Here is a 12,474-nt window from a genome sequence, read left to right on the forward strand (position 1 = left end):
TGGTAGTGCTGGTGGAGAGTTGGCACAGAGGTGAAATGTTGTGCTGGATGATCTTTAGCCTCCAGGCCAAAGTGTTCCTGTAAAATTCAAAAAGAGAAAAACCATAATACAAGTTAAGTTGTACTACTTCCAAAAAATGTAATGCGAGTCAGCCACTAGTGTAAAAACTTACAGTATCTCAAAAGTGAGTACACCCCTCACATTTTTGTAAATATTTTATTATATCTTTTCATGTGACACTGAAGAAATGACACTCTGCTACAATGTAAAGTAGTGAGTTTACACTGTTATACAGGCTGTACATTTGCTGTCCCCTCAAAACACAGCCATTAATGTCTAAACCGTTGGCAACAAAAGTGAGTACACCCCTAAGTGGAAATGTCCAAATTGGGCCCAAAGTGTAAATATTTTGTGTGGCCACCACGCCACACCACCTCCGCTTCTCCATAATGACATCAGAGCTGGTGGATGATGACCTTGCACTCCCCCACCTTCCATTTGAGGATGCCCCACAGATGCTCAAAAGGGTTTAGGTCTGGAGACATGCTTGGCCAGTTCATCAACTTTTACCCTCAGCTGCTTTAGCAAGGCAGTGGTCGTCTTGGAGGTGTGTTTGGGGTCATCATCATGTTGGAATACTGCCCTGCAGCCCAGTCTCTGAAGGGAGGGGATCATGCTCTGCTTCAGTATGTCACAGTACATGTTGGCATTCATGGTTCCCTCAATGAACTGTAGCTCTTCAGTGCCGGCAGCCCTCATACAGGCCAAGACCATGACACTCCCACCACCATGCTTGACTGTAGGCAAGACACTTGTCTTTGTACTCCTCACCTGGTTGCTGCCACACATGCTTGACACCATCTAAACCAAATAGGTTTATCGTGGTCTCATCAGACCAGATATGACGCTGAGCATGTGCACTCAACTTCTTTGGTCAACCATGGCGAGGCCTGTTCTGAGTGGAACCTGTCCTGTAAAACCACTGTATGGTCTTGCCCACCGTGCTGCAGCTCAGTTTCAGGGTCTTGGCAATCTTCTTATAGCCTAGGCCATCTTTATGTAGAGCAACAATTCTTTTTTTCAGATCCTCGGGGAGTTCTTTGCCATGAGATGCCATGTTGAACTTCCAATGACCAGTATGAAAGAGTGTGAGAGCGATAACACCAAATTTAACACACCTGCTCCCCATTCACACCTGAGACCTTGTAACACTAACAAGTCACATTATACCGGGGAGGGTCGTCTTCTTCTTTGGGCTTTTCCCTTCAGGGGTCGCCACAACGAATCATCTCTCTCCACCTATCCCTATCTTCTGCATCCTCAACACTTACACCCACTAGCTTCATATCCTCATTTATTACATCCATATACCTACTCTTTGGCCTTCCTCTTTTCCTCCTGCCTGGCAGCTCCATGTCCAACATTCTCCTACCAATATAGTCACTCTCCCTCCTCTGGACATGTCCAAACCATCTTAACCTGGCCTCTCTAACTTTGTCCCCCAAACGTCCAACATGAGCTGTCCCTCTGATGTACTCGTTCCTAATCCTGTCCAACCTTGTCACTCCCAAAGAGAACCTCAACATCTTCAGCTCTGCTACCTCCAGCTCTGACTCCTGTCTCTGTCTCAGTGACTCTGTCTCTAAACCATACAGCATGGCTGGTCTCACCCCTGTCCTGTACACCTTCCCCCTTCTCTTGGCACCCTGTCATACACTTTCTCCAAGTCTACAAACACACAGTGCAACTCTTCCTGACCATCCCTATACTTCTCCATCAACATTCTCAGAGCAAAAATCGCATCTGTTGTGCTCTTTCTGGGCATGAAGCCATACTGCTGCTCACAAATTTCCACTACCTTCCATTACTCTTTCCCATAGCTTCATTGTATGGCTCATCAACTTTATCCCCCTATAGTTGCTGCAACTCTGCACGTCACCCTTATTCTTAAAGATCGGCACTGATACACTTCTCCATTCCTCAGGCATCTTCTCACTCTCTAAAACCCTGTTAAACAGAGTAGTTAAAAATTCCACTGTCGCCTCTCCTAGACACTTCCAGACCTCCACCGGGACGTCGTCAGGACCAACTGCCTTTCCACTTTTCATCCTCTTCAAAGCCTTCCTGACGTCATCCTTTCTAATCTTATCTACTTCCTGTTCCACAGAGTTCACCCCTTCTACTCTTTGTTCCCTCTCATTTTCCACATTCATCAGCTCTTCAAAGTACTCCTTCCATCTCCTCCGTACAGTCTCCTCACTTGTCAGCACCTTTCCATCTCTACCCTTAATAACTAACTTGCCGCACATCCTTCCCATCTCGATCCCTCTGCCTAGCTAACCTGTACAAGTCCTTCTCTAGTGTCTAACCTAGTGTACAACTCGTACACCTTCTGCTTGGCCTTAGACACCTCCCTCTTCACTCTGCGCTGTAACTCCTTGTATTCCTGTCTATTCTCTTCAGTCCTGTCCATGTCCCACTTCTTGGCTAACCTCTTCCTCTGAATACTATCCTGAACTTCCTCATTCCACCACCAAGCTTCCTTATCTTCTTTCGTCCTTCCAGATGACACACCCAGCACCTTTCTTCCTGTCTCCCTGATCACTTCTGCTGTAGTTTCCCAGTCATCTGGCAGCACTACCTGACCACCCAGAGCCTGCCTCAACTTCTGTCTAAATTTCTCACAACATTCCTCCTTTTTCAGCTTCCACCACTTGGTTTTCTTCTCCATCTCTATCTTTGACCTCTGCTTACAGACCATCAAATTCATCCTACACACCACCATCCTATGCTGTCTGGCTACACTCTCTCCCACTACCACTTTACAGTCACTAATCTCTTTCAGATTGCCTCGTCTACATAGGATGTAGTCTACCTGTGTGCTCCTACCTCCACTCTTGTAAGTCACTCTATGCTCCTCCCTCTTCTGAAAATAAGTGTTAACCACAGCCATGTCCATCCTCCTAGCAAAGTCCACTACCATCTGCCCTTCAAGGTTCCTTTCCTTAACTCCAAACTTGCCCATCACCTCCCCATCACCTGTGTTCCCTTCACCAACATGCCCATTAAAATCTGCTCCTATCACCACTCTCTTACCTGTTGGAATACTCTCTATCACCTCATCTAATTCACTCCAGAATCTCTTTCTCCTCTAACTCACAACCTACCTGTGGGGCATAACCACTAACAACATTCAACATCACCCCTTCAATCTCCAACTTCAGACTCATCACCCTGTCTGACACTCATCACCTCCAGAACATTCCTCACAAACGCCTCCTTCAGGACCACACCTACCCCATTTCTCTTACTATCCATACCATTATAAAACAGCTTGAATCCTGCTCCTATACTACGAGCCTTGCTACTCTTCCACCTGGTCTCCTGTACACACAGTATATCCACCTTCCTTCTCTCCATCATATCAGCCAGCTCTCTACCTTTCCCTGTCATAGTACCAACATTCAGAGTTCCTATTCTCAGTCCTACACTCTTACCTTTCCTCTTCTCACTCTGTCTACGCACTCTCCTTCCTCCTCTACTTCTTCGACCAACAGTAGCCCAATTTCCACCAGCGCCCTGTAGGTCAACGGCGCCGATGGCAGTCGTGGTTGACCCGGGCCTCGACCGATCCGGTATGAGATTTAGAGTACTGACGATTAGCATGGTTAAATTTGGCAATATTTTACGCCGGATGCCCTTCCTGACGCAACCCTCTCTATTTATCCGGGCTTGGGACCGGCACAGAAGTCACTGGACTGTGACCCCCATGGCTAGATTGATACTGGGGAGGGTAAATGGCTAATTGGGCCCAATTTGGACATTTCCACTTAGGGGTGTACTCATTTTTGTTGCCAGTGGTTTAGACCAGGGGTAGGCAAGTTCGGTCCTAGAGAGCCGCAGTCCTACAGATTTCAGCTCCAGCCCTGAAAAAAAACTCACCTGTCTGTAGCCTTAGTAATCCTGAAGACCTTGATTAGCTTGTTCAGGTGTGTTTGATTAGGGTTAGAGCTGAAATCTGCAGGACTGCGGCTCTCTAGGACCGAACTTGCCTAACCCTGGTTTAGACATTAATGGCTGTATGTTGAGTTGTTTTGAGGGGGACAGCAAATTTACACTGTTATACAGGCTGTACACTCACTACTTTACATTGTAGCAGAGTGTCATTTCTTCAGTGTTGTCACATGAAAAGATATAATAAAATATTTACAAAAATGTGAAGGGTGTACTCACTTTTGTGAGATACTGTACATATCCATTGTCTGAATATGGATCTCTGAGGCTGGGAAATACAGAGTTGATGCCAAGAGCATATTTCATATGAACAGGTTGGTGGGATCCTCCTTTAAAGTATAAATGATTATTTGTATTATTTTGAAACCTCTGAAATGCACACAGATTTGTGTAATTGGCAGTGTAATTAAAGATTTTATTTCTGAAGGCATGTTTTTTTTAAGAATGTTTTGCTTCTTTCCCTTAGTTTTTGCAAGTTACAAATAAATTTCTGTTTTAGCCCTTTAACATTCCTTTTTGTAATAAGATTCCTCAGTAGTAAGATTGGTATTTTATGCAAATAAAATATTTTTTGACTGATATTTTAAGACTGATTATGAGGCATCACAGTAAAAACAATGTGAACACTGAAGTCTTACCCATGAACTTCAATCATGTCAGCCACAAGAAGGTTTATTATCTGTCTCCGTGTTCTATCTGTCAATGTCTTTGTTTTGTCATATTCCTCCAAAATATTTGGAGGATATAATATCATATATTGGTATCATATATACCAAAATATATCATGACATATGATACTTTAGAGTGGAGAGCATCTCTCACCATCTACAAGAATCAGAAATGTGTGACAGCCTTTCCAACAACAAAAACACAACTGATCTGAATGTCAGGGATTTAATAACTCATATCATTCATCACAAGCTTTTGCTGATTCACATTCAGCATGGGTACTTTTTCCTCCATTTGTCTTAATTACTGTTGCATCTGATGAATCAGAGGATACAAGCAAAGTGGATGAGTTCTCTGACACAGACGTGTTACACAGGTGACGAAGTGTGTGATACATGCTCATGAAGCACAACTGTAATGCAGTTTAATGAAATATATACATGCAGAATGACAAAATAATGTCCTTCACAGCATTTGTCACTGATGTTCCACTGTTTTCCCAACAAGATCAAGTAATAATATATCTTACCTATTGATTGTTCAGTGGACAACAGAACAGTAAGGTTCCCTGCTTGCAAAAGCTCCTCAAACACATCTGCATCCACTTCTGTCCCTGATTCAGCAACACAATTTGTGTGGTACAATATAAATACCTCGGGGAGTTCTTTGCCATGAGGTGCCATTGAACTTCCAATGACCAGTATGAAAGAGTGTGAGAGCGATAACACCAAATTTAACACACCTGCTCCCCTTTCACACCTGAGACCTTGTAACACTAACGAGTCACATGATACCAGGGAGGGTAAATGGCTAATTGGGCCCAATTTGGACATTTCCACTTACGGGTGTACTCACTTTTGTTGCCAATGGTTTAGGTCAGGGGTAGGCAAGTGAATGGTCCTGAGACCTTGTAACACTAACGAGTCACATGAGACCTTGTAACACTAATGAGTCACATGATACCGGGGAGGGTAAATGGCTAATTGGGCCCAATTTGGACATTTCCACTTAGGGGTATACTCACTTTTGTTGCCAATGGTTTAGACCAGGGGTAGGCAACTGAATGGTCAGTTTATTCAAACATTTAGAGTTGTTTGAAATGACACTAACCTTTCTGAAGAAATGTGTTGAAGTCTTCATAGCCCTCCTCAGTTTTGGCCACTTTCACATACACTATATTGCCAAAAGTATTCGCTCACCCATCCAAATAATCAGAATCAGGTGTTCCAATCACTTCCATGGCCACAGGTGTATAAAATCAAGCACCTAGGCATGCAGACTGTTTTTACAAACATTTGTGAAAGAATGGGTCGCTCTCAAGAGCTCAGTGAATTCCAGCGTGGAACTGTGATAGGATACCACCTGTGCAACAAATCCAGTCGTGAAATTTCCTCGCTCCTAAATATTCCACAGTCAACTGTCAGCTGTATTATAAGAACGTGGAAGTGTTTGGGAACGACAGCAACTCAGCCACGAAGTGGTAGGCCACGTAAACTGACGGAGCGGGGTCAGCGGATGCTGAGGCGCATAGTGCGAAGAGGTCGCCAACTTTCTGCAGAGTCAATCGCTACAGACCTCCAAACTTCATGTGGCCTTCAGATTAGCTCAAGAACAGTGCGCAGAGAGCTTCATGGAATGGGTTTCCATGGCCGAGCAGCTGCATCCAAGCCATACATCACCAAGTGCAATGCAAAGCGTCGGATGCAGTGGTGTAAAGCACGCCACCACTGGACTCTAGAGCAGTGGAGACGTGTTCTCTGGAGTGACGAATCGCGCTTCTCCATCTGGCAATCCGATGGACGAGTCTGGGTTTGGCGGTTGCCAGGAGAACGGTACTTGTCTGACTGCATTGTGCCAAGTGTAAAGTTTGGTGGAGGGGGGATTATGGTGTGGGGTTGTTTTTCAGGAGCTGGGCTTGGCCCCTTAGCTCCAGTGAAAGGAACTCTGAATGCTTCAGCATACCAAGACATTTTGGACAATTCCATGCTCCCAACTTTGTGGGAACAGTTTGGACCTTTCCACACTGTCCACACTTTAAATTTTTCTTTTTTTTACTCTTTCTTTTTGTGTAAGACAGTCGTAAAAAGCATTTCACTACATGTCATACTGTGTATGATTTCGTATGTGACCAATAAAATTTGAATTTATTATTAACATATGTTAACTTTATTAACTACTGAATTCATATACTCTAACTATTTCCTACTCACAACTACACATACTATTATTATTTTTATTACTATTGTTATTAGTATTATTAAAAAAAGAAGAAAATAAATGTTACTGTTAATAGATAATAATATAATAAGATCATCATATAATATTAGTACGAGATTTTTTTGGTACTTGCCATTAATTTTAATAGACTTACTTTTTGACATTGTTATTGATTTTTTGTCTTGGTGCCTGATTTATTTATATATATATACACACACACGTGTGTGTATATGTATATATATATATATGTATGTATATGTATGTGTATATATATATATATATATATATATATAAGGTTTTTTTCTTTATAATTATTATTAATAATAGTTTAATTATAGTTTATTCTTGATATCATAATTATAATTATACCATATGTATGCATCGTACTTCATCTTCTACTTTGTATAACCTTTTTCTTTTTTTTAATTAATTGATTTATTTTTCTCTCCTGCTCCTAAACTGATTGGAGGGGTTGGAGGGACCCTGATTGGAGGGACAGCTGAGAAGATCATCGGAGTCTCTCTTCCCTCTATTACAGATATTTACTCCACATGCTGCATCCGCAGAGCTAACAGCATTGTGGATGATCCCACACACCCCTCACACACACTCTTCATCCTTCTGCCATCCGGAAAGAGGTACTGAAGCATTCGGACCCGCACAACCAGACTGTTAAACAGTTTCTTCCTTCAGGCAATCAGGTATCTCAACAGAGAACTGAGCTGAACTGATCACACACACACACATCCAAGATCTGATCTCAACAGGAAAATTGAATTTTGCTGGACACGTACTCACACACCTACATAACACACATGCACAAAAGCTGAGAACTGTGTTCCAAGAAGAACTGAACTGTGCTGGACACAGACACAGACACACACACTAAATTGTCCTGTTTGCACACACGTCACTTTACATTTCACTTTACATTTTTTTATATTAATCCTGTTTACATGTGTCACTTTAATATTTGCATTCACTGTATACACTGTTCTTTGCACAAAATGTCAATTTCTTATTTGCACTCACTGTATACGCTGCTATCTGCACAAAAGCCAGTCTATATGTTGTTTGTCTGCACTGTCTTGTCTTGTCATCCTGTGCGCTTCTGTTGTATGTCTATTTTATTTATTGCACCTTAAGTATAATTTAGTTTTTTTATTGCACCTTAAGTATAGTTTAGTTTTTTTATTGCACCGTAAATATAGTTTAGTTTTTATCTCTATGTTTAGCTCTGTTTGTCTGCGTCACTGTACTTTGTCTTTGTATGTGTAGCACCTCTGGTCTAGGAGGAATGTTGTTTCACTGTGTACTGCATCAGCTATATATGGTGGTTGTGACAATAAAGCTTCTTTGACTTTTTTTTTATGCTCCAGCCTGTCTTTGGGTGCCCTGGGGTATTGCTCTGGGTGGAACAGGAGGGGTTTCAGTGTTGGCCACCACTGCATTTCTCGACTGTTTTGTCCAAATAAACAAACTCCCTCCTTAGGGTTGGGGAGCTGTTTAGGAGGGGAACAAGCGATGGGCCAGCTCTCACCTGTAGGGATTGAGAGCGACTCAGAGCGGGAGAATCTTGGTCCGGCTCAACCAAAGAAATTAAAAAAGGTAGAACATACCTAGCTGGACCACCCTGGAACTTAGGTCCTGGCTTCTCGTTCATTTGTTCTTGTATTTGTTGTTTTGTTTGTCTATAATGTACTGTCCTTTGTTGTGGGGAAAAAAAAAGGAAGTCCATAATCCAACTATATATGGATGTGCAGATACCCAGGACACTGTGCTTAGTGATCAGTTTACTAGGGACGACTGTATTAAATGCAGAGCTGAAGTCAATGAACAACATCCTGAACAACATCCTGTATTTTTATTATCCAGGTGGGTGAGAGCTAGATGAAGAGCAGTGGAAATGGCATCCTCTGTTTGGACGGTAGGCAAACTGGTGAGGGTCGAGTGTAGGTGGGAGACTCGCTATGAGGTGACTTAGAACCAACTTCTCAAAGCACTTCATAACAATAGGGGTGAGTGCAACAGAGCAGAAATCGTTCAGACACTCTGCAGGTGAATGCTTGGACACTGGTATAATAGTTTAGTTATAGAGTAGTATTTAGTAGAGTAGAGGACAGCTAAAATCTATGACCTTAAAGCAAGAGTAAAAGAGAATTGGTTAGCCAGATTGCACGGAGCATGGAGTTCATATGGTTGCAAAATTCCGGGAATTTTCATGACCGGAAACTTTCCATAGGAATTAACAGGAATATATGGGAATTAATGGGAATTAACGGGAATATATGGGAATAAACTGGGAATTTGCAAAATTGCAGGTTAGCCTATTACAGGGAACGTAAATGTAGTTGAAAAAAAAATATCTTGCAGCATAATCTTGGTTAAAGCAACCAGATAAAACAACCCTGTATATTCCTCAATCCACATGTACTGTGCATACCTCCATAATATACACTGATCATTTCTTAAATCCTGCACACAAATCATTTAAAAAATGTCCATCTTGGTGAGTAGTCATGTAATTTACAAAAAAAATGTAAATATGGTCTAAAAAAGACCATCCTACAAACACACACACACACAATCCCCCTCAGTCACTTAAGGGGGAAATTCCTCCCTATTCTCCAGGCTCTATCACAAGAATATCAAAGCCACAGTTCTGCATTTGAACCCGAAGGTTACAGTTTTTAATGGGACTTTTTTGGAAGGGGAAGGGTGGGGTGTCCTTTCGTTTTATAGCAAACAGAAGGAAATATGTTTTTTTGTTTTTTTTACATTGTTGTTCATGAAAAAATTAAAGTTTTACTTACAATTAAATCAAAGGCAAAAGTTTTATTTATGCATTAGTTTGCTTGCATGTCAGCTTATGACCAAACTAAATGTTTATATTTATGTTTCTATATACAGTTTATATAAATTTCCCCAAATCTCTAAATAATTTCAATAAATTCCCATTAATTACCATAAATTCCCGTAAATTCTCGAAAATTACCATAAATTCCTGTTAAGTTTCCAACTTGGAATATTTCCAAAATTCCCGAGATGAAGTTTCCGTGGAAATTTTCTGCCCCTTTGCAACCCTAATTGTGAGCATAGAGTAGGTCATTACGATTGAACTAGGTTTGATCAACTAACAATTTGAACTGTCCTTTTTTATCAAATTTCGAATTTAGCTCCTGGCACAATTATTTTATCTGATAGTAAATTTGAAGTGGAATTACTTCATATTTCCACAGTAAAATTGATTGAACCTTATTAAAATTGAGGGAGAATAGAGTAGTCAGAGGTCAATTTGAACTGATCCAAGTTAGTTTGATAAGCTAAAAAGTTGAGAGGTCCATTTTGAATGAATTTTGAGTGCATCAAAATCAGATCCTGGCTCATTTATTTTCACAGAATTTGACATTGAGGAGGAATTACATCTAAAAAATTCCACACTAAGATCGATTGCTCTTATTGCTTGAACATATAGTAGGTTATTATGAATTGATCCATTTTAGAATGGCTCCTGGCTCTATTATATTAACAGATTTAGTGATTTTGAAGAGCAATTATTGCTCTACTGCCCCCTGACATAATTATACTGTCACACATAAAATGGCTTTGAAGTATACTTTGTGTGTATTTTACAATTCTACAAGTAAAAAGAATTTTTATTATAATCTTTATTATAATTTGGCTTAATACATAATAATGTAGTGTCTTTAAACCCTACCCCCCCCCCTTTTTTTTTTTTACAAATGTAAGGATAATAAAAACATTTTTAATATATTAATATTAATATTTTTAATATATTTAATATTAATAAAAACTGAATTGTTGTGTGGTAGTTTTGTTACGCAATTTATTTGTTTGATCTGAAGCTAGGATATAAAGCATTTATTGTTAATGAAAATATTACTGATCAATTCCACTGATTATTTACAAACCCCCAGGTCTGAATTCCTCTGTGAATTTGCAGATTTTGTTTTAAACCTAGTTGTTTCTTTAGACAAAGCATTGATTTTTGGAGATTTTAATATTCATTTTGATCATTCAGAAAGTCCTTTACAAACAGCATGCGTGTCTATCCAAGATTCAGTAGGTAAATTCAGTAGATTCATTTTGGTGGTCACACTCTTTATCTCATTCTAACATTCAGATAAAATATAGAAAATACAGTCACATTACCACGAGTGGTGGTAAAAACGATTCTTTTTAAAGACTCGGGTTTCGTTGAGTCACTCACAGAAATGAATCGAGTCAGTGACTCCTTTTGAGTCAGTGATTCTTTAATAGCCCTCGTTTCCTGTACAAACTCTAATCACGCTGGGAAATAGTGGTTGATTTCTTTTCACCCTATTCTGCCCTCCCTGAATGTGGGTGTCCAGTTTGGCAGATAGCTAAACAAATTCCCAATCAGAGACAAACGTAGCTGGTTCAAGCTGTTTATTTGCCTCCAAAAGAAAACACTGTAAAACTGAAACATACAGAAGAAAAGGATACATGAATCAAACATATCATTCACTGAGGTAACAAAGTACTTCTTTAGCACAGCCGACCTCTGACCGAAAACTACAGCAAGTCCAACAGAACAAAACTCAAAATCAGCACATTGTCTATACAGCCACATTATGTGGTATTACTGCGCCATTTAGTGGGCAGCACTATAGTAATTGGATGGTGGGATTAATGCAGGTGATTATACGCTAGAATAATTTAATGAGTATAGTTATGTACTATTATGTTATGGCGTGTATGTAATAGTAATTACAAGTTTTTAGAAAATGGTTGACTATTGCATGATAAGTAACCAAACGAACGTTCATGTTTGCCCCAGGACGCAATGCGCGCTTGTTCCGCCACTGACAGGGACGATAAACATGTCCCTGTGTAAATTAAAAAGAATCAAGACTTACGATACCAGTGCAACAAAAATGTACTTTAAAGTGCCACACAAACATACACACACAAACTTTAACACAAATATAAAAATGAAAAATGTGCAAATCAGTTATTTTAACCAAAAATTAAATATGTTAAATGTAAAAGTATCCAAATGGAATAAAAATAAATATCTTAAATAAGGAATAAAACAAGCAAACTGAACAAAATGAAAATGTGCAAAAAAGTACAGTAATACCTTGACTTACGAGTTTAATTCGTTCTGTGACCGTATATCAAATTCAATTTCTCCATTAAAATGAATTGAAATGCTATTAATCCGTTCCAGCCCCAAAACCACACTCATTTTTTTTGTTTTTAAATAAGAAAAATGTACTAAATATAAATGTTGTATAAATAACAAATAATGTATAAAAAATTATACATAATAAAAAAGAATGTAAAGAAATAAACTGGTTTTATTAAGTGTATTTACCTTGAAGATCAGACGAAGATGCTGGCGGAGGTGGGAGGAGACTGGTGGAGGAGATTGGTGGAGGAGATTGGTGGAGTTTTTCATTTCGTGCTCTATCGCTTAACTTAACTTCCTCGCTACACACTTAATGCTACAATTAATTGCTAAATTTAACTTGCACACTATGCTACACTTTATCGCTAAACGTAATTGCTACTTTTTATTTTTTTTAT

Source organism: Hemibagrus wyckioides, linkage group LG09 (assembly GCF_019097595.1).
Source record: "Hemibagrus wyckioides isolate EC202008001 linkage group LG09, SWU_Hwy_1.0, whole genome shotgun sequence".
NCBI lineage: Eukaryota > Metazoa > Chordata > Actinopteri > Siluriformes > Bagridae > Hemibagrus > Hemibagrus wyckioides.